The sequence below is a fragment of the Pleurodeles waltl genome, chromosome 5 (genome assembly GCF_031143425.1).
Source record: "Pleurodeles waltl isolate 20211129_DDA chromosome 5, aPleWal1.hap1.20221129, whole genome shotgun sequence".
Taxonomy (NCBI): Eukaryota; Metazoa; Chordata; class Amphibia; order Caudata; family Salamandridae; genus Pleurodeles; species Pleurodeles waltl.
In genome coordinates, this window is record NC_090444.1 from 85103191 (window position 1) to 85124379 (window position 21189).

Here is a 21189-nt window from a genome sequence, read left to right on the forward strand (position 1 = left end):
CTTATCATTTGGCGGCCAGTCTTATTCATTATGGTATTTTTGATTACACCCCATGACTGCCAATTGTAATAAATTGGTTGTTCCTTGATTCCCATAATGCCTGAATTGATCTTGTACTAGGGGGTCAGTCCTAAGAGTACAAAACTTCCTTGAATCTCCCGAATCTAATGTCACCCCTGAAGAACCTGTGTCAAATGACCTCACCATCCACGTAAGCAATGCTTCCCCACTTTTCTTTTGATAATATCATTAACTTCTTGCTGAGTGTAATCTTTCAAAGACTGCATTTCAATTCTTCCCGGATTCAGTAGGGTGCCCTGTATTTTTCATCTGAATATTGGCTGTACGTGAACCACATTTTGCTCATTTGGCTCACACTGGACCCCACCCTTTTTTAACCTCATCAATGGAATTTGAAAAATCAATACTTTCTCATACATTGGTGTCACATAAATCTGGATTCCAATCTAATCCTGCATTACCAATTGCTAAATAAACTTTTTTCTAATTTATATTATCTCTGCGTTTACAAAATTTGTTCTGGGCAACTTTAACAGCGGCCTTATCTTGCAACAGCTTATTCTGTCAAGACAGCATGGTTACAGCATTTTTAGTTTCAACTAACTGCCTTTCTAACTGTTGATTCTCCTGTTCTAACTGCTTGCATTTGTCATGCATTTTCTATAGGCAGACAGCAGTATCCACCCTCGCTGCCCTAAAATAGATAAATCTCCAAGACGTTCAAAGGGTACTTTTTGTAAATATATCAGCACATTTTAGGTTCGGCATCATAAAGACATTCATCCCAACATACCGAAATCCCCGACCCGCAGGACCACTCATTCGCCAAGACATTATAAGGTTCTTTGATCCACTCTGAAATCCCACATACATTTTTAGAACTGGTTTGTAATGCTGCCTTTGACTTCTTGCCAAACATGTTTCACTTTTAAATCTTACACTTTTCAACCTTCCCCACCCTTTACGACTACGCCAACGTGTTTTGCTCTACTTCGGACTGAAAAAAGACAAAATGAAAGGAATGCCAACAATGCAGCACTCAGTCTGAGTAATAAATGTATTAGGCACTTCTCAAGGTTCATACAGGGAAAGTGTGTAGGTCAAATGCAGCAACACAAGTACACTTCTGAAAATAATCACAGTAGTAGAATAATAATGATCATAGAAGAAAACAATGAAAATACACTACTTCAAACATGGATTATATATATATATATATATATATATATATATATATATATATATATATATATATATATATATATATATATTCATGCACAACGCACACCTTAAAATAAAAAATTAAAAATGCAACACCATGGGGCTTGACAGTGACATAATCTCTTTGCCAACTTCAAGTCGAGAACCCAGACGACTGCGGAAAGAGAGAACCACCCTCATGGGATTTCGGGCAAAGGCCTCCCCTTCCCGGAATGATTTCTGTCTAATCCCAGCCGTCCGGTTTGCCCCTTAAATACCTTAAACAAGTTGAAGAGGAGAATTCTAGAAAATCCCCCCATCCATACTGTAAACTGTTGTTCAAATGCTGGCTGCACCAGGTCAGTGTTGGAAAGGAGCATGTGTGAGACTCACCAACTCTCAGTGTTTTTCCAAGACTGAGCTGTTCCCTGCCTTACAATAAACATTCTCAGCCTGGTACATCTTATCATCAGTGCTCTTCACTCCTTCATGTTATGTACCAATCCTTCAGTGAGAAAGAGAGAAAATATGTTGAACAAGCTGTGCGCAGAAAAATACCTTATGGTGTGTGAAGCTAAGCTAAGCACAAAATGGAGTCAGTGGTCAAGATGGAGCTGGTGGTTAAATACGAATTATATATTATTAATATATTATTAGTATATATTATTATGTCCTATTCTAACCTAATGTCATCGGATGTGTCAGTACGAATCTAGTTACAACAACGAAAGCCTCATAAATGAATATGCCTACATATCATAAGGAAGAAGAGCCCTGGAAGTATTAAAAAAAAGCTTATTTCATCGTTCTCTGAGAGCAGCATGTGAATACAGAGCATCAGTGCACATTTTGCTGCTTACGGGGTCATTATGAAGAACAAGCATTTGCAATGCACTAGGTCTCGCAATTGCTTGAGTTAGAGCTATTGGCATTGTAAATTCATAACTGGACTTTTCTTGCTACATAAATTGGTCAATCCTGCCTCATAATTTCATCTTTTCCTGCCATATAATTTCAGTGGCCCTGCATTTAACTAAAGCACTTCTATTTACCTTCTTCCGCCATCTGCAGTAAAAAATGAAAATGTTGCCATTTAGCATCCTAAATGATATCTGCCATGCTAATTCCAATAGAATACCACTTTCACTACCCCACCATCAGGGTTGCTGGTTGGCTAACACAATTCCCCCAAAAAAGATATGACATAGCCACAGAGGAGACATAAACTAGAAGGGTCACCCACACATATCAAGAGTGTTCAAACAGTCATAGTGTAATAAGGATGTTAAGTTGGCCTGAATTATGGTCATAATTGTAATTAGAAGAGATTATAAAAAATACGCAATAATCATTTAAACCTTTATAAGATTTTAACTTTTGGCATTAGAATGTAAATGCTCAAAACAGGCCCTAGAGAACACCATAACAAAAATATCATTTGTAAGAAACATGGTCACATAACCATATTGTTAGCCTCTACAGTTCATAACCCCATAAAAAGAAACAGGAGAAAGTAATGCATTGTAACCATATACTTAGCCCATAGAGGGAGTTTTTAGGACTACCTGGCCTACTGCAGTGATATTATAAAAAAAGTCCTTTAAACAAAACTTATCTCACCTACAAAGCAAAAGTTTCAGCTATGAGAAAACTTAAGAGACATTCAGTGGTGGGAGGGGTTATTATTTTGGAGAACCAGCTAACATAACGTGGGGACCCAGAGATGATGTAGATAGAAACAGCCCATTGTGGTCAATGTTTTGAAGGTGGTCCCATTGTACTAGGGACCACCACAGGCTGTGTTATGAACAAAAAAGTTTTGCAAAAGAAATGCCCAGCAAAAAAAAGCATTATGGGGCAAGTTTCCGTGCCATGAATATTTTAATATGTTGATATGACTGTAATGCTTAAAACAGCCCTTAGAGGACACCACAATTTTGTAACCATTTGTAAGAAACATGGTCATGTAACTATATAGTTAGCCCCTAAAGTGCATAACCACACAAAAAGAAAATGGCAATAAATAATACAGTGTAACCATATATGTGGCCCCTAGAGGGCATAGGGCATTACATATTTTCAGGAGTAATAGGCCTATAGCAATGATATTACAAACAAGGCCATTAAAACCCAAGCTATTCCCAGCTAGAAACCAAAAGTACCAGCCATAAGCAGTCTTAGAAAGACACTGGATGGTGGGGAGGGTTATTATTTTGGTGTCCCCACTAACCTAGTGCGTGGGCCCAGAGATGACCTAGACAGAAAGAGTTTGTCGTGCTGAACCTTTTTGTGGTGGTCCTATTGTCCTAGGACCACCATAGGCTGAGTTGTGGGCAGAAATGTGAAAACAATGCTTGCAAAGCATTATGGGTCAAGTTTTCTCAAGTGCAGTGAAAATTGTAGTATCTGCTCTCAAGCTGTGCCAGGGGAGCCGCTTTGGCTTTGAGGATTTCTGTTTTATGTAAAGCATTTACCAATTTCAAGTGTTTTAAGGGGAGAGACACGAGTAGTGACTCTGTTTAGGTAACTGTGAACAATATGACCAGCGCTTCAATAACGCCAATCATGTTAATGCTGCTGTGCTTGTTCGTGCTGTGAGCGCCATGGCCGCCATGCAGCACGAAGGGGAGAGGAAAAAAAAAAATAGGTCGCCCAATTGTAGAAGCAGTTCACCTTCACACGGTTTGTTAAGTAACGATTTATTGGAGAGCAGGCACAACATACATCTCTACATCTCCTCCACCAACTGTCACCTTCAACTACTTTTCCTCCGTCCATTCCAGAGTCCATTCGTCCCGTATTCTACCGTACGTATGATATCACATCCCCCTCCTTTGATAATATTAATTATACAAAAATACAATTTTATAAAACAAATTACATTGGATTAACAATATCCCAATATAATTGTTAAAACTTATAATACGATTCTATTGCAAAATTATCAATAGTATTCAAATTTTAACTACAGAAAATCAAAATAATCACATTGCAAAATCATTGAATCTCTTTGGTAGCATAATAGATCTACTACCTTTTGTTACCCTTTTATTTGTAGTGTTAGTAGGCATATTGACACTTCCTCTGATGCTGGAACCCTTATCAGTCCTCTGTACATTCCGTTCCGCAACCTTATTCATACTTCCAATGTCATCCCATAACCAATCCATGGAAGACAATTTAATTCCATTGTTTCTGTTCTTTTGCCAATCCAAAATGTTGTTACATCTGAATAACCTACTGAAATGCCACATTTTCTTATCACTTAATAATACTGATTTATTGTAGATTTTTTCTATTTACAAAGGTTTGAAAATGTTACTTTGACCTTTACTAGGTTTACGACCTTCTTTATCCCTTACCCAATCTCCTAGTTCCAAATATTCTTCTCTCGCACCATGTTTCTTATCCTAGTAAGACTTATATACTTTCTGCATTTTTATCAAGTTAGCTTTAACCACAGATGGAGACCACTTACTACACAATTTCTTATTTTTCCAAATTACATTGTCTTTGTGAAAGGCTCTCTTCCTCTTAGGATCCTGGACGGACAGTTCCTGTGGCTGTTATTCTATGTGCCCATACAGTATTATTCAATTGTTTCTCCCAATCTGGCTTTTCATCAATGGCCGCTTGTACACACCCCATTATTACTCTGTTAAATCGTTCAGCCATTCCATTTCCAGCAGGATGATCACCAGGTGTTTTCTTTTCTTTTATACCATTCCTACTTTAAAAATGTCTATATTTTTCAGAATTAAATTGCTGGCCATTATCACTTAATATGCTTTTGGGAATACCTTCCCTTAAGAATAAAGTTTCTAGGAAGGAAATAATGGTTTTGGTATCAATGTTATCCACCACTTCTGTCTCTGGCTGTTTAGAATAATGATCCATTGCCACTAAAACATATTTAGACAACCCCCATTCACCTAAAATAGGACCTAAGATATCTATACCTATATCTTCCCAGGGATGTTCAGGAATATACTTTATCCCAAGGTTGGTCTCAACATAATATGAGCTTTATCAGAATTGGCACAAATTTGACAATTCTTAACCACTCTTTCTGTTTCCGCATCTATTCCTGGCCACCAATATTAGGATTGTATCCTTTTTTTTAGTTTTACAATAACTAAATGCCCTTCATGATTAATGTCTAAGATTTGCAACCTCAATTCCTTTGGAGGAAGTATTCTCTCTCCTCTCAGAATATATCCATTGTCATCAATACATAATTCATCCTTAACCTCCCACTGTTTCCTGTCCTCTTCTTGCAATTCACTCTTCACCGGCCAGCCACTGATTCCGAATTACTTAACTGATAATAATACACCATCCTCTCTATGTTTTTTCTCCCTTTCTTCCTTTGGAATTATACATTTACTTTCATCGATTGCGGCCACACTACAATCATTCCATTCTACATACTTGTTTTCTACATTAGGTAAGGGTGAGCGATTTAAATAATCTGCTACCTTATTCATTTTCCCTGGTACATATTCCACATCATACAGGAAATCTGATAATTTTAGGCTCATTCTTGCAATGTGTGGAGTAGCTTTAATATATCCTTCAGGCCTAAGAACTTTTACTAAAGGTTTGTGATCTGTCCGTAACATAAATCTTTCTATGGCCCTGTCGTAGGCTTGCCGGGACCAATCACACAAGACTGTTGGAGTCAATAGGTACGTGAGATTTATTTAAATTTATAGCGCCATATATAGTAAGAATTTCCGTGGTATGTCCTTTTTTTTCCGTCCTGCAGGGTTAATCTCGTCTTCTTCTTTCTGTGTTCTCCATAGGCCTCTCGGGAAGCGTGTGGGGACAGAAGAAGAATAGGCACGGTAAGTGTTTATGTACAATTACTTTTTTCCTCTTCTTTTCTTTCCCTCTCTCTCTCTCTCTCTCTCTCTCTTAGTCCCTGTTCGGCTCTTTTTTTTCTTTTCTGTATTTCACTCTTTTCCTTCCTTGTTTTTCTTCCTTGCTCTCTTTTTCCTTTTCTTTCTTTCCCTGTGATTCGACTTTTCTTTTCCTTTCTTTCTGTCTTCTGGCTTACTCAGGACTGTCCGCTTAACTTTTCCTTCTTGTCTGTTTTCCTTTCTTATAGAGTCTCTTCTCTTTCTGATTCTTGTTTATTTCTGGAGCGTATTTCGCACACGGGTATACTCTTTCCTTTTCTTTCTAGCGCTTTCTGCTTCCTGATTTCCTTGTCACATAGGCTCTTGTTTGTTCCCATCCCCGTGCTCCCCTTCCCTCCTTTTGACCTCCCGCCCTGTTCCTTCTACCTCCCGCCCTGTGCCCGAGCTTTCCCTTTTTTATGCCTCCCCCCCCTTCCGTCCACCCAACCCTACCCGTTTCCAGCCCGTACCTGCCTTGGCCACGCTTCTCCTGAAGCGTGGCGGGTCCTAGGAACTGCTTCCCGGGGCCGGCGGTCTTCGTCGCAGGTTGGGTCCGTGCTGATTCTCCGTTCGGCTCGGCCTCCGACCTCTGGGATCCGCGATGGTCCGAGGGTTCCTCCTTGACGCTGTGTCTTCATGCTCTTCGGGGTTCTTCTCTGGACGTCTCCTGGGCCATTTCCTCCTTGCTCCTCCAACCCCTCGATCTCCGGGACTTCTCCCTTTAAACTCCCAGAGTCCCGCGAATGGAGGAAGGAACCAATGGGAAGCTGGGACCTCGGGGTCACTTCCGGGTCGTCCCGACAGCGGCAGCACCAGTCGCCCTGGTGTGCGGGTCGAGGCGGTCCGACCCGCCACAGACACTCACCCAAGAGAGCGGCTGCAGATGACGCTCAGTAGCGGGATAGCGGGATAAGAAATCAGCATTCAACATGTGGCGGCCCGGAGGGTGCAGAATCTGGAAGGAGAAGGGTTGCAAAGAAAGAAACCACCTTAGAACACGAACGTTTGAGTCCTTGTTGCGAGCGAGCCACGTGAGAGGGGCATGGTCAATAAGTAGGGTAAAGGTGCGCCCACTGAGATAATATCGCAATGCCTCAATAGCCCATTTAATGGCCAAACATTCCTTCTCAATGGTGGGGTAATGTGTCTCTTTAGGGAGCAGTTTCCTACTGATATAAAGTAGAGGGTGAAGAGACCCATCCAGTTGAAGTTGAGATAACACCGCCCCTAGTCCAACATCAGATGCATCCGTCTGGAGATAGAAAGGTTTTTGGAAATCCGGACAACAAAGTACTGGGTTGGTGGACAGGGCGTGTTTCAATTGTTCAAAACTGTGGTAGGCTACTGTGGGAAGCGAGGAGAAGGTTTTGGGAGAGGAATTCTTTAGCAAGTTGGTAAGAGGTTCAGCCACCGTTGAGAATTGTGGGATAAACCGCCAATAATACCCAACTAGGCCGAGGAAAGCCCATACATCCTTTTTGGACTTTGGTAATGGTATTTGTTGGATAGCGTCTACTTTCTCTACCTGGGGACGAACCATTCCCTCCCCCAATATATATCCTAGATATCTGATTGTCGTAAACCCCAACCTACACTTCTCAGGGTTCGCCGTTAAGTGAGCTTCCCTTAAGGCCTGTAGGACCGCTCTTAAGTGGTCTAGATGATCAGTTCATGTTTTGCTGTACATCACTATGTCATCTAGATATGCCACTGCAAATGCCTGATGGGGACGTAGGACCTTATCCATTAGTCTTTGAAATGTGGCTGGGGCCCCATGTAACCCAAAGGGGAGAACAGTAAATTGGTATAAACCCGACGGGGCAGCAAAGGCGTTTTTTTCCTTATCGGCTGCTTTTAAGGGGATTTGCCAATACCCCTTTGTGAGATCCAGGGTGGACAAAAACCTGGCTTGTCCTAGTCTTTCCAGAAGTTCGTCGATACGGGGCATGGGATAAGCGTCAAAGTAAGTCAGTTCATTGAGCCGCCTATAATCTATGCAAAACCGAGTACTCCCATCCGGTTTTGGGACCAGTACTACCGGAGAACACCATGGGCTGTTGGAGGGTTCTATGATTCCTGCTTTCAACATGGTTTGTACCTCTTGTTCTATTAAGGATTTCTTTGCTTCTGGGATGCGATAGGGTCTTTGTCTTGATATAGATTCATTTTTGGTTCGTATCATATGTTCAGCTAACTGGGTATGCCCGGGCTGTTTCGAAAAAACGTCCCGCTATGCCTCAATAACTTGGGATAGGGATATAAGCTGTGGTTCTGGGAGGGTGGTATTGCTTTGAGGTCTAGACTCCTCTGGACAGAGTGGTAGGGATAGGGTTGGGTATGGGATGTCCACAGTACTGTTATTTGTGATGTATTGGACTGTTTGGACATTAACAGGTTGCTGCCATTTTTTTAAGATATTTATGTGATATATTTGTTCCCTACCATGGCCGTGGGGAAGAGCCAGTTTATAGGTAGTGGTGTTGATTTGTTCAAGCACTTCGTATGGTCCCTGCCATCGAGCTAATAGTTTATTCTCACAGCTGGGAAGGAGTACCAATGCCTTATCTCCTACTTTTAAACTCCGGAGCACACTCCTGGTGTCATACCCCTGTTTTTGCTTTTCTTGGGAGGTACGTAAGGTAGTGTGGGCCTTTTCCCATATTGAGTGTAGGTTCTCTCTCAACTCCTTAGTATAGGTGAGTAGCTCTTTACTCTCCTCGTCTGTCTCCTCCCTTTGTTCAGCTAGCATCTCGAGGAGGGTTCGAGAGGGTCGCCCAAACAATAATTCAAAGGGACTTGTTAGAATTCATTTTGAATTGCTTCGTTTCTTTTACACGTGTAAGTTTGAGCTTTTGTTGTCTCTGAACGCACTGTCTATCACATATGTTATCTTATGTATATTTGTTTAGGTAAAATAAGCCTGTTTCCACGCCATAGGCTTGCAGCTGGTTTCTTTCCCTAACTGGGGCACTGTATTCATTATAATTGTGTGTTCAAATAACTAACTGACCTCGGCTGTGGTATTTTGGGGAGGGAAAGGCTGATATCTATACCTTTGAACCACGTAATCCTTTGAAGGGTCTCAAGAATGTGGGGAGTCAGGCAGCTGCAGAAGGGAGGCAAGGACAAGGCTGGAAATGGAACCAGTGTGTGGAAACTGATTAACTCCTTAAAATATCTGTATGACGTATATCATTAGTTACACATTTTATGTATCCTTTGATGTATGAGTATAAATATCACTGTTAAACGCTTTATGTCAGCACACTTTACTTCGGGCCTGGGATGCCAGTGGTAAACCTGTCCTCTTTGCTGCAGCAAAAATAAACAGACCTTTGGTCATTGATTTTTCACTCCGGCTCTCCGTGTCAAAACTCCTTTGTAAATGCATTTGTAAGTATCTGCAAATATGTGCATTTGACAATTTGGCGCCCGAACAGGGACCTTCCAGTGGATATCTTCAGTAGCTCTGTCACGAGACGTGCTGCCAGTGGGGGGACGCCGTTCCGGAGGTGTAGATTCCAGGGGCCCCTGCACAAAGACTTAGTTTCAAAAGCAGCTGCATCTTATCCACCGGGCAGGTTTCCCCCCGCTTTCTCATGATGTCCCAGCGAAGTCCCTGAAACATCGGTGTTTATCTTGACGGATTAGTCTGACACGGGCGGCCGGAGAGAAATCCAGGAAAAAGCAGATAGTCAGGTAAGACTGTTCCTCGCTGGCTATTTGTCTGCTTTAACTTGCATTTGAGAGAATAATTGTTTTTGGATAACTTATCATTTTTGGGAATGATTAGTTCTTGGTAAATTTGCATTTGTACAAGGTACCATTTGACAATTTGTATTACATGTGTTTTTCTTGTTTGAGTAATTTGCCCAGGCCTGGAGCAATTTGTAAGTTGGTAAATATTTGAAAAGGTTTTCTTTGGTGCACATTTGAAAAAGGGTTTTTTTTTCGGTGCAGGTTGCATTTTGAAATTTGGTGCGTGTTGCATTTTGAAAAATTAAAAGGTTAGATATGGGAAATAAGAAATGTTGGCAAGGGTTATGTCTTTGTTTTCGCCGAAATCATGTGCCACGTTTAGATAAAAAGCAACCCATTCCAAAAGAGGGAACACCAGGGTGGGACATGTTAAAGGATTATGGTTTAGAGAATAATTTGTATAATAGTATATGGCGCAAATATACTAGACATTGTCCTGACCTCCAGTGGCCGGAGGATGGGTCTTTTGATTTAAAGAAACTAACCTACCTACAGGAATGTTTGTTTCATAAAAAGGCTAGACAACATATGTTTGAAGTATACAGAAAATGGGAAATTGAGGCCACCAAAAGAAAAACGAAGTCAGATAAACTGTTAGAGAAGGAGAACCGGAGAACCATCATGCAGAAAGCCGCCCTGTACCACCATTCCCAAACCCAGAAAAGAATTGAGTCTGAAGACAGAGTCCATAGGGCCCAGGTGGAGGGAAGTTATGTATCAAAGCCAACAGAACCCAAACATGCATTAGAGGAAGATGAGGTAATGCTACAGCTATTAGATAATAGCCCTACTGCACCTCCACCTTACACACCCCCTGCAGTAGCCCAACCTATCATGGGGGCACCGCAACAGCAGCAAGGGCAAGGGCACAATTTGGGAAATCCAGGTGCACCACTACAGCAGCATGTGCCACAGCCACCACAGCCTCTAGCCCAAGCCACCCAAATAGCCCAAGTCCTAATCCCTCCGCCACCTGCCCCACCACTACCAGCCAACACTGCAAGGTTACCAATAATGTCCCCTGCCCCTAATACCCCAAATGGACAACGCCGACGGTGCACAGCCACTCACTCACTTTCACCCATATGGAGCACACCTATGAAGTCGATTTCGCCCCCTAGTACCCGCTCCACTATTGGGGATTGGGAAAAACGGGTTATCAAGGATCAGTCAGATAACTGGATGTCACATCTTATTTACACCCACACCAATATTATGGACACAATACAACAGATGTCACATTTTGGACAGCAATTAGCACTGCTGTATATGATTGAAAAATTGGAGAGGGATTGGAAGTCTTGTATTACAGATTCTACCCCTCTCCCTTATGAACAAGAATTAAACCAATTATGGCGGGACAGTAGGGCTTGTATTCTTGATAGTAACAGCATAAATGAGGGAGTACGCATTTGTGTCATAGCCAGGGAAGATGTTCTAAATAGATATGACAAGGGGTACCCAATGAGGGAAGTGCACCCTGATATGCCCACTGCAGCTGCAGTCGCAGCAGCAAATGCCGCCGGACAACCAGCTCCCGTGCCGGTGGCCCAATTTGTTCATATACCATGGAAAAGGGAGGAGGTAATGGCTATAAAGAAAGACTTGCCAGACCCTCGAAAGAATCCAGCTGGATTCTATCGGGACCTTAGAATTGCCATTTCCACCACAACCATGACACTCAAAGACATTGACTATTTTTTTGGTGTTTTATTGGGTCCTGAAGTTTGGCATAAAATTAGAAGAGTAGATGATGCACCTACTTTGGGAAATACATGGGGGGGTTTAGAAGCACATGAAGCACAAAGGGCACCAGGAACCCTGCCGCATCAGGATATTTTAGATTTACCTAATCGGATATTGACTAAGTTAGAAACTGTTATACCTCTTCAGACTGTGGATTGGGGAAAGCTTGCCACTTATAAACAGAAGATAGGTGAAGATGTCCCAGATTATTTTACTCGAATTGAACAAGCTTTCATAGATTTTAGCGGTCAAGACCTCGCCACCGTAACAGGTGTCACACTATTTGTAGAACGCTTTGTTAATGGCCTTCTACCTGAAATATCACAAAAATTAAAAGCAACAGAGAGTTCGTGGATGACGAAGGGACAGGCAGAGATTTTGCAGATGGCGCAATACTATGAGAGCAGGTACAAGGAAGAATTAGAAAAGAATGAGAAGTCAGTAAAAGAATTGAAGAAAAAGGTATTATTACAGCAGGCATACCCTCAGCGGGATGCAACCCCTCAGCAAAGGGGTGGCCCACCAAGGGGACGGGGAAGGGGTCGAGGTCGAGGTGCATCTGCACCACCCCAAGACCGCCGATTAAATATCAACCAATGTGCCTACTGTAAGCAGGATGGACATTGGCGTGATACTTGCCCATTACTGGAAGGAAGACAAAGTATGTCACTTCATAGAGGGAACGCGGCAGGTAATGCACGAGGACGAGGAAGAGGTAGAACTGATCAGAATTCGCAGAATGAGAATCAGGTCCCGCGTAACACTAATATTTTTGACAATGCATTTGAACGACAATATTATGCTGATGATTTCTTTTCTGAATCCTACAATTATTAGGACAGCCACAGACAGGGCCAGGGGCGAGTAAGTATTCCTGTAGATCAAAATGGTCCCTACATTGATGTAAAAATCGAAGGAGAGGGCCATAAGTTTCTTCTAGATACTGGTGCCACCAGAACATCTATTGCACATTCTGCAGTCCCCGGGGCTCCCCTGTCTGGGCTTCATACCACATCAATTGGGATTTCTGGAATCCCCGTGGTGAGCCCCATCTCAACACCTATGAGAGTAACTGTAGGCCCATTTACAGTACACACGCCACTCTCTTTAACATCAGGTTGCAATGAAAACCTGTTTGCATTAGATTTGTTAAAGAAATTAAATGCAGTTATTCACTGTGCAATGGATGGTGTCTATGTAACTATGGATAGTGTTTCCCCAACTCGGTGCATGTTCTCACAGGAATACGACTTACCCCCAGAGCTACAGGAAATAGACCCTCGCTTATGGGCCAAAGGCAAGAATGATGTAGGCATTATGGATATCGACCCTATTGTAATAAAAATCAAACCAGGTGCCCGGTTACCTCGTGTTCCTCAATACAAATTACCTAAAACAAGCGAAAAAGGGCTCAAGGCAGTCATATCTGATCTTGTGCATGCAGGTGTCATAAAGGAAATAGTGAGCAGCCCATGTAACAGTCCAATTCTTCCTGTTGTAAAGAAACGAAATGATGCTAATAGATTAGATGGTGAGCAATCATTTACTGATAACACAGTATATCGATTAGTTATTGATCTCCGAGAAATTAATAAAATAGTAATTCCCCAGTTTCCCGTGGTCCCAGACATGAATAGTCTTTTCACCATGATACCACCCTCTGCGTGTTTTTTCACCGTAATCGATTTGAAGAATGCTTTCTTTAGCATTCCAATTGCCGAAGAATCTCAATATTTGTTTAGCTTTGCGATTTTTGGTAGATCATTCGCGATGACAAGAATTCCACAGGGCTTTGTTGAGTCCCCGAGCATATATAGTCAATGTCTTAAACGTCAATTAGACCAATTCAATCCACCCACAGGCTCTGCGTTGTTGCAGTACATTGATGATATTTTAATTGCCTCAGATTCCATGACACAATGTAAGACTGATACTGTTGCATTATTACATCATTTAGCACCTCTGGGCCATAAGGTGTCCCTTCCAAAATTGCAGTATTGTAGAGAGGAGGTCACCTATCTAGGACACCTCCTCTCTAAGGAGGGAAGGAGATTACATCCAGACAGAATTAAATTGGTTCATACAATGACTGCACCACGCACCCCTTCTGAAGTCCGAGCATTTTTGGGATTTACATCTTTTTGCAGACAGTGGATTCCAAATTTTTCACTTATAGCAAAACCATTGACTGCTCTGACACTTTCAGATGTGCCCTCTCCTGTACCTTGGACTGACAAATGTGAGGAGGCTTTTCAAGAATTAAAAAAGGCGATGTGCTCTGCTCCTGTATTGGGTAATCCGGATTACAGCAAACCATTTGTTTTATTTGTGCATGAAAAGCATGGCTGTACATTGTCTGTTTTGACACAGGCCCAAGGTGGGAGACAACGCCCTTGTGCATACTTCTCTTCCACCTTGGACACTGTGGCGCAAGCTTTGCCTACTTGTCTTAGAGGAGTGGCTTCTGCAGCAGCTGCAGTGAAACAAAGTGAAGGGTTTGTTGGTGGCAATCCGCTCACTGTGATGGTTCCTCATGCCGTTGATATTTTGTTAAACAAGACACAGACGCAGCACCTCACCAGTGCTCGTCTAACGGGTTACGAATTAACATTGTTCAGTCCAAATATTACTTTGAAGCGGTGCAATGTCTTGAACCCAGCTACGTTACTACCCCTCCCTCAGGACAATGTGGAATTTGATCATAATTGCATTTTTGCCACTGAGGAAGAAACTAAGGGACGGGTAGACTTGACAGACACTCCCCTATCTGACCCACAGGGAGAGCTGTTTGTAGATGGGTCTTGCTTCAAGTTACCAGATGGTACGACCACTGCAGCCTATGCCGTCACCACAGTCAAAACAGTGGTTGAATCTCATAGAATCCCGCAAAATTCGGCACAGGCTGCAGAATTAATTGCCCTCACCAGAGCTTGTGAAATAAGTGAACATCTTAGTGTTAACATCTACACTGATAGCCAATATGCGTTTGGAGTAGCTCATAATTTTGGGCGACTCTGGGCGAATAGAGGCTTTATCACGTCACATGGCACTACCATCCAGCATGGCAACTTGATTGTGACACTTTTGACTGCTCTCAGTCTGCCCCGTCAGGTCGCAATCATTAAGTGTAGTGCCCACAAAAAAATTACTGATGATATAGGACGAGGAAATGCTTTTGCAGATGCTACAGCGAAAGCAACAGCACGAGCACCATTTGACAATGCATATGTTGAGAGTAGCATCAAGGGAGAGCCCCAGTACGAAGTACTAGAAAATACCATGCAGTGTGTGAGAGATATTCAAGCAGAAGCAACAGCAGAGGAAAGGGAACAGTGGGAGAAGAACGGTAGACTAGACAGTGAGGGTTGTTACACAGATGACACAGACAGAAGAAGATGGATGTTACCTAATTGCTATGTACACGCTATGGTTACTATGGCCCACAGTCCTGCACACATCAGTGCCCAAGGCATCAAGACAACTTTGGACCATGTTTGGAGTAATCCTCTGATATCCAAAGCTGCTAATAACCTGGTTAAAAGTTGTATGGTGTGCGCAGTGCACAATGCAGGAAAAGGGACCCCTACGCCCCCTGGCCACTTTGCCCCTCCTGATCTCCCTTTTGAAGCTATACAGATGGATTTTATCCACATGGAACCGTGTAACAAACTGAAATACGTGTTAGTGGTAGTATGCATGTTTTCAAAATGGATAGAGGCCTACCCATTAAAAGACAATGGTGCCCTCTCTACCGCCAAAATATTACTAAAAGAATATTTTCCTAGATACGCCTTGCCACGATTAGTCTGGAGTGACAATGGCAGTCATTTTTCTAATGAGGTAATGGAGAAGGTCTGTACCGCCCTTAACATCAAACATCGATTTCATGCTGCAAATCACCCACAATCAGCGGGCCTTGTAGAAAGGTATAATTACACCTTGAAGAGCAAAATAGCTAAGATTTGTGCTGAGACCAACTTAAAATGGCCAGATGCTTTGCCCCTAGCATTAATGTCCATCAGGATGACTGCCAGTAGCAAGTCACGATTATCCCCCTATGAAGTTGTCATGGGGAGGCCAGCCAATATCTGGGGGGTACCACGACCAAAGAAGCTTTCTGAAGTGCAATATCCTTTGTTTGTAGATTACTGTAAACAATTGACTAAAGATTTGCGTTTGATCCACCAACAGGTCAAGGCCAGCCTACCGACTCCTCTTGAAGGCCCTGGTCACCCTTTTAAGCCAGGGGATTGGCTTATGACAAAGAATTTTCAAAGAACCAACAGTCTTCAGCCCAGGTGGCGGGGGCCAGCCCAGGTACTGCTTGCAACACAGACAGCGGTGAAAGTGGAAGGAAGGAAAAACTGGATACATGCTAGCCACTGTAAGCGTGCACCAATTCCACTACAGAGTACTCTAACAGCAGAATTACCATTGTCTCCTGATTACAGCGAAGTAGGGAGACAGGAAACACCTCCACAGGTTTCAAGTGCTACTTCTGCTCCTGCGGTGACACAACTGCCCAGTGACGAAGAGTTGCTGTTTGAAGATCAACAAACTCATCGATACAACCTGCGTCCTCGCCCATCCAAATGAACAGAATTTTGAAGGTGCGTAAGGTGGTGACCCCTACGAAAAGCTACATTTACATCACCCTGATAGCTCCTAGCTTGGAATTGCAAACTGAGGTCTCTTCTGAATGGCCCAGGAATCCTTTGCTCAGCAGAATACGGCACGCCTGCCTTCGTGAAATACAGTTCCCCGCTTTCACCGCCACCGGCATTTCCGATGCCATTGATGTACCAGCATTAAAACGAGCTATCCTCACTGTTGTTACGCACACTTTGGGCGACGAGGTTGTAAATGACTGTGATGACTAAAATTCCAGCATGAACACGGGTGACTAGCCTGTGCAACGACACCAGAACATTGGTCAGAACAATTGTCTCAACGAGAACACAAGTATAGTGGGATGCAGCTTGTGCAACGCTATTCAATCAGTGGGTAAATGGAGTTAACAGTTCTGTGACTGGCGAGAAAGAAAAAAAAAAACCAAGTACCAGTTCTACGGAAGCGGCCAGCCATTAGGGTTGGTGCGGTTTGTAGTCCCAGCGGTAAAAAAAAAAAAGGTGCCCTTTTTCTGTTTGATACCCAAGCACATCACTAATCTGGTTGAAAATTGCTGGCCTCCGCCCTCATTTTGCTGAGACACTGAACGAAACTGACAAACTATACTGAAGATTAATTTTGAAGTATTTCGACTTACTCACTGGGAGTTGAGACTCACCAGGAGTTAAAACTTGAAAAGGAGAAGCTAAGGGACCTAGGATCAAGCCAACCTCTATTGTCCTGGACCAACCAGTGCAGCCTAACTGCTAGAGTGGAAAGCACGGCGGTGCTGAACCCTAGTGGGTGTGAACATTGAAGGAAAAATTCACTTATCTGTATCTATACGTATATGATTATTAGTATAGTGATATCAATATTTTGCATTTACATATTTGGTAATTGTGTGAGTATATTTTTGAACACGCGTAGGCGGTTGAGACGAGTAAAACGGTATCATAGAAAAGTTGTAGGACCAAGGAGAAGAGCACAATAAAATTATGAAGATATATCCATTTGGCAGGACAAATATCCCTCTAGAGAATAGGGAAGAGTGGCCTTATAACTATTTCTACAAAACCATAATGAAGTACCTAGTGACCCTTATGTTAATATGTATAATGTCCAGTGGTGTTGCATCATTGTTGCAAAATCCTACCTTACATCCATTGATAAAGGTTCATGGAAAATTAGCGGAGACATTAAGTCTCACTGACTGTTGGATTTGCCGGCACTTGTCTAGACACCCCGAGGATCCTATAGGCCTTTATGAAGTACCAGTATCACCAAGTGAATATGAAAGAGGGGAAGTGTGTCTTGTACCAAATACCACTTGGAGATGTGACCAACAAGAATATCAATGGTACCCTAGGTGTGCGGTGCTCCCTAATACCCAGGCAGAATACAAGCTCTCCCCGATGCCTGAAGAGAATGCCACACTTAAAATGTTTCCCATATGTTTTGGTACCTATTTTTATGGGCAAAACCCAGAGGCAAAATACATGGGAAAGATCCCTCCTGAACAGTGTGTTTACACTTTGTTATTTGATATAAAGACAGGGAATTGGGATCTTGAAGGAGAGGAGAAAATAGACAGAAATTGGACAGCGTTAATTAATGGGACTCATCAAAATTACACTGTGAATTATTGGAACCTGACTGTGGGAGAAAATGAGATTCTAGTAGATCCAGAAGGATTGTTATATGATCCCTCCAGAGAACAAGATAGAAATGGGAAAAATTCACCTGTAATATTGTCCCGGGTTTTCCTTGGCCCCCTCTGGACGGCTAGATGTTCATATGTTGCACCCTGGGCAAATGTATCATTGCTAAATACAATCTGGGAAGATTACAAATATTGCAATAATTCTGAGCATGACACCCCAGAGGGTGTAGGATTGCCTCGAATAAAATACAGCATTATAAATTCACAAATCCAGGGAGGCATGTACTTCGTATGTGGAAGAACTGCATATAAAGTACTGCCTCTAAACTGGGAAGGGATATGTTCACTGGCATATTTGGCACCAAACATTACTGTGATATCAAATATATCATCTTCCCAGCCCCTTAACATGGGGAGTTTTGCACATAGGTACAAACGAGGGACACCCATACTGGAGGAGCGAAAGAACTGGGTATTTCAAGTATTACATGTTCTTATTCCCGGATTTGGAATTTTCGATTTACAACTGGCAATGATGAATATGTCAGCTGAATTAGCCATTGCATTTAATGCCACCAGAGAGGCCATAGGAAGTATACAGGTAGAGATAAACTCTGCAGCCCAATTGGCGATACAAAATCGGCTTGCCCTAGACTTGATTACAGTACAACAAGGAGGAGTATGTGTTTTAATCCAACATCAGTACCAGCAAAAGTGCTGTTATTTTGTCAACAAGTCATCAGAGATAGAATTGGATATTGGGAAAATAAAAGAAGCAGTACAGGTATTTGAAAAGGGGGGCCAATATGAAGGAGGCGATTGGAGTTTATCATGGTTATGGTCTTTGTTTGGGGGGTGGGGCTGGTTGTTTAAAGACATACTTTTTATAATAATAGCTATTGTATTAAGTTGTTTATTAGTGCAGTGCTTACCTGCTCTCTGTTCCTGTTTAAAATTGTGTAAACTTCCGCCAGTGAAAATACTAGAAACCAATCGAGCTATGATGCAGAGAGAAGAGATAACTTCCCTAATGGCTATTGACCCTACTGTCCTCACTACAGATACTGGTTGCTCATACCCATCGGTTGTTTATGTCCCCATGAATGCAAATTTCAATGAAGTGGGAGTAAAATTCAACATATATGAGGAAATTTAGAACTATTCAAAACGTTTATTATGTTCAGAAGAAAAAAACTCAAAAAGGGTCGATTGTTAGAATTCATTTTGAATTGCTTCGTTTCTTTTACACGTGTAAGTTTGAGCTTTTGTTGTCTCTGAACGCACTGTCTATCACATATGTTATCTTATGTATATTTGTTTAGGTAAAATAAGCCTGTTTCCACGCCATAGGCTTGCAGCTGGTTTCTTTCCCTAACTGGGGCACTGTATTCATTATAATTGTGTGTTCAAATAACTAACTGACCTCGGCTGTGGTATTTTGGGGAGGGAAAGGCTGATATCTATACCTTTGAACCACGTAATCCTTTGAAGGGTCTCAAGAATGTGGGGAGTCAGGCAGCTGCAGAAGGGAGGCAAGGACAAGGCTGGAAATGGAACCAGTGTGTGGAAACTGATTAACTCCTTAAAATATCTGTATGACGTATATCATTAGTTACACATTTTATGTATCCTTTGATGTATGAGTATAAATATCACTGTTAAACGCTTTATGTCAGCACACTTTACTTCGGGCCTGGGATGCCAGTGGTAAACCTGTCCTCTTTGCTGCAGCAAAAATAAACAGACCTTTGGTCATTGATTTTTCACTCCGGCTCTCCGTGTCAAAACTCCTTTGTAAATGCATTTGTAAGTATCTGCAAATATGTGCATTTGACAGACTGTGTCCTAGGGAAGACTGTACATGTGTGCGTATTGCATACAATACCAGGGGTAATTTTTTTCCCAATCCCTACCATCATCGGTAATGCTTTTTTTAGTAGGGACTTAATGGTCCGATTATATCTTTCCACGAGACCATCTGTTTGTGGGTGATATACCGATGTTCTAATCTGCTTAATGCCTAAAGTCTTGCTTACTTCAGACATTTGGAAAGCCTACCCCTGAAACGAACAAAATCATGGCTTGGGCGATTACTTTAGTATGCATGCTGGGGAGGGGAATAGCTTCGGGATGTCGGGTGGCGTAATCTACCAATACCAAGACATACTGCCGACCTTTACTGGATGGGTTGAGAGGACCGATGACATCCATGCCTACGCGAGAAAAGGGGGTCTCAATGATGAGTAACTGTTGTAAGGGTGCTGGTGGGTGTACAGCTAGATTATATAATTGACATTTCGGGCAATTCGAACAATGTCTACGGATATCCCCGAACACCCCGGCCAATAGAACCGTCTGAGGACGGCTTCCTCGGTCTTTTCCCTACCTAGATGTCCTTCCCCTTGGTCTCCATGAGCAAGATACAGAACCTGGTGTCTATGACTACTGGGGACTAACAGTTGGTTTGGCCTGTCATTGTTAGCCTGAGGACGTCTATATAGGAGTTGATTCTGGAGGAAGAATTTAGGACCTACCCCATTGTCCACGTGCTTCAAGGCCTGCTGCCATGCGTTCTTTAAGGAGGGATCATCTCTCTGGCTTTGACTGAAATCTCTGGCCACCGTATATACTTTGCCTGAGGCTTCTGGATTCTTTTTGATAAGTTCAAATTGTTTTTCCGCATATTGGCGCCGCTGTATCCTTTTCTGTCTCTTGCTTGGTCGATCTCTAGGAATTCACCTGGCCTCTTCCTCATCATCATAGGGGACCTCATTCCACCACATTTTCATTGTGTGTTCTTGTACTGCTTTTGTTAACAAAAGGGGAAAGGCCGCCTAATCAGTTCCAATAATAATGTCCTCCTCCAAGTGGGGTAGCACACCCACCTTGAGGGTTTCTTCGTCTCCTCTCCACTGGAGGTTGATGACTGCCACTGGATAATACCTCTGATCCCCATGGACACAAGCTATCAATACTTGGGCCTGGGGTATCCCTTGTCCGGGGACGATCAATTTCTGTCGGATGACGCTCTGGCTGCATCCTGAGTCAACCAGGGCCACCCTTTCTTTGCCATTGAGAAGGATAGGGAAGGTGTAGGTAGGTTTGGAGTCACCGGCCCAGAACACCCTTCCCTTTGCAATGCCTATCTCCATAGGCTCTTCCACATCCTTTTTCTGGGGGCAATATCGGGCTATGTGGCCCCATTCCGAGCAATGATAGCACTGAGGTCCCGACGCAGGGAAAGTGGATGGGGATGGATGGGGTATCCGTATCCGCTCTGGATCCTGCGTT

The 21189-nt window shown here is 42.7% G+C and overlaps 1 long non-coding RNA gene across 1 annotated transcript; it reads left to right on the top strand.

Annotated features, from left to right (window-relative positions):
- The first annotated feature begins 8925 nt into the window (after positions 1 to 8925).
- LOC138295389 (uncharacterized) lies at positions 8926 to 19664 on the top strand. Its single transcript, XR_011203592.1, has 2 exons — positions 8926 to 9821; positions 15819 to 19664. It is a non-coding gene; the product is annotated as an uncharacterized lncRNA (long non-coding RNA).
- The last annotated feature ends 1525 nt before the right edge of the window (positions 19665 to 21189 follow it).